Source organism: Taudactylus pleione, unplaced genomic scaffold (assembly GCF_031769625.1).
Source record: "Taudactylus pleione unplaced genomic scaffold, aTauple2 ptg000066l, whole genome shotgun sequence".
Lineage (NCBI taxonomy): Eukaryota > Metazoa > Chordata > Amphibia > Anura > Myobatrachidae > Taudactylus > Taudactylus pleione.
Genome location: NW_028284468.1, coordinates 19,816,083 through 19,818,796, shown reverse-complemented (window position 1 = coordinate 19,818,796; position 2,714 = coordinate 19,816,083). Strand labels below are relative to the sequence as shown.

The window sequence follows — 2,714 nt, the reverse complement described above, 5'->3', positions numbered from 1 at the left end:
GTGAATGAAAGCAAAATCCTTAAAGAGTTGGTAGATAATGAAGGTCAGTAATATTTATTGTAATATATTTGTTTATATATTGAAACAAGTTTTCCTGAAGTTATGCATGCTTGAGTAATGGTTCATCAACCAATTGTTCTGCTTTGTCATCAATTGCATCATCTTGGTGAAAAATAAAAAGCTTTGAAAAACAATTTGTTTTATTGTGTCTGAGGAGATTAGGGGAACCTTGCCTCTCTGGCATGGTTAACAGTAAACAGGGAGAATTCCGCACAGAACCCTTGCTAGAATTACTATAACCAACCATCTATATCCATGAATAATTTATACATCACAAATTTGTGTTGGTGGTGCTCCCACAGCCTAATATAACAGATTGATTAACAGGAGAAAAAGTAAGGCTATTCTTGGGGCACACTTATGTATGAATTCTTAATAATAAAATATAACTTTTAATAATTATAATAAAATGCATATCAGGTACATATAAAATCGTTGCCGAAAATATTATTGACAATTCCTGCAAGGTACCCCACACATACAATTATGGGTTACAATGAATATGCTTAAGTATTAAATTATGCAACAGATACCATAGATATTGGTATATAGGCTACACAGTGTGCGATCCCATGATCCCCATTAAACAGTACAATATCTGTCTACAGAACCTGGTATTCTTGAGTGGTCCCCCACATCAGTACTAACCAAGCCTATCACTGGATCGCTTCCAAGATCAGACGGGTTTGGGCATCATCAGTGAAGTATGACTGTAGACCATCGCTACTGAAAATATATGGGGATTCACTTGTACACACGGTCTGAGCCTATTATAAAATGTAGGACTATTCTCAAAAGAGAGGTCCAATTGATAATTAGTTGCTGTCAAGACAAGTGATGCATAGGCATACCTTACTTGTGATGCAATCAATTGACATATATAGCATAAGCATGTATAGATTGTAACTTATAGAAAACATCACATGGGTAACTTATCACAAATTTTACTCGGTTCCAAGTATGCATAAATAGGAACTCTACATAGTAACAGAGCCTGACAAAACACATGAAGTACATAAAAGCTGGAAGCAATCATCACATAGACATATGACATCAATATTATATAGATATAGTTGTGATGATTGCATGAAACTATTCTTATCCAAATAACTCCCCTATAATCAAACAATCTCTGTAAATAGATCTACCTCAACTGGAAATGCTCAAAAGATTCCCTGTCTGTGCTGCAAATAAGGCAGAGTAACAAGCACCCTCAATATCCTAACGCATGATACATAAGGAAGATCCTAAAGGATACATAAGAATTGGCAGCCATACATGGGAAACTAGCTATATCACAGAAGTAGGTTATATCCAATTCAAATTAACAGAGAGGAAATAGGAGATAGCTCTTGGAAAAGAGAAATGACAGGCTAAGACTTCATAAGTCTAATCGGCTGACCAGACACAGTAATCTGTCAGCCTATTTACGTTACCAGTGTGGGGTAAAAATGGAGCCCAGTCCGTGCACTGACTGGGTTATCCTCAGCATCAGCAGGGTGTCATGTGAAGAGAGAGGATGCGCGTTTCGCCCGCATCGAGGCTTGATCACCTCGTGTAGTAGTAAAGCAGAATGTAATCTATTTAAGCGTGTATGGAGTACACGTCACTCGCCCACGACACAGGTTGCGGCTCACCGCTGTGCCATTAATCACAGGGCAATACAATCTCCCTCGGTCTAAGCTCAATTCTATTGGTTAAGATTGAGCTCATAATAGAATGGACCAATCAAATAGTCCCAAATGGGCGAATTGCCTGTTGGGATATGTAATTTGAGACCGACTGACAAAATTTAAATAGCGCTGGTAATCTGAAATTACTGAAGCGGACAAAATATACAGTCCTGATATATTAGATCATGCAAGTTCAATCTGGAGATCATAATGAATATAGAATAGAACATATTATCATAATTAGTGATAATTAAAATTGCAGTATACTCCTATGCATCAAAAATTAAAGCCGAGTTGTGCTTATAAATCATGCTGTAAGTATAGGCTGATATTCATGAGTATTCAACAGAACAAAATTAATGAGTATTCAATAGAAGAAAATTAATGGAGAGATGATATAAGGTCATAAGTTATCACGCACAGTCTACTGGTATTTGTAGTTGCAGATAGAAAAAATTATAGACATATTCAAAACACTAGTATTGATTAAAAATACTAATAAATAACAATAAGAATTATTAAATATAAAACATATAGTTAATAGATGGCATATAGCCCAAAATATATATATATACTAAAATCACAGTGAACACAAAAAATGTGAATAATAATATTCTGATGGTACAAACCGAATATAAATAAAATTATTATAATGGAATGTACCAATGTAAGTGAAAGATAAACGTAACAAATAAAATGTGGATAAAAAATAATAAATAATAAAAATTATTAGAAAATAAATATCATCAGATTGGTGTGATATTAAAATAGTGACTAAGTGAATAATTGTAGACAAAATTAATAATAATGAAAATAATATTATGATACCAAATAAAATGGTAAATAAATAATGTGCACATTATAAATATAAAATAAGTGATAATATTATAAAGTGCATAATTAAAAGAAATTAAAAAGAAAGTTATGTTATAAAATGCAAAGAATTATAGACATAATTACAAAAATACACTGTAGTTAATA

General features: G+C 33.1%; 1 pseudogene; it reads right to left on the bottom strand.

The window, feature by feature from the left end:
* Window positions 1-659: 659 nt before the first annotated feature.
* On the bottom strand, window positions 660-778 carry LOC148534516 (5S ribosomal RNA; annotated as a pseudogene).
* Window positions 779-2,714: the final 1,936 nt, after the last annotated feature.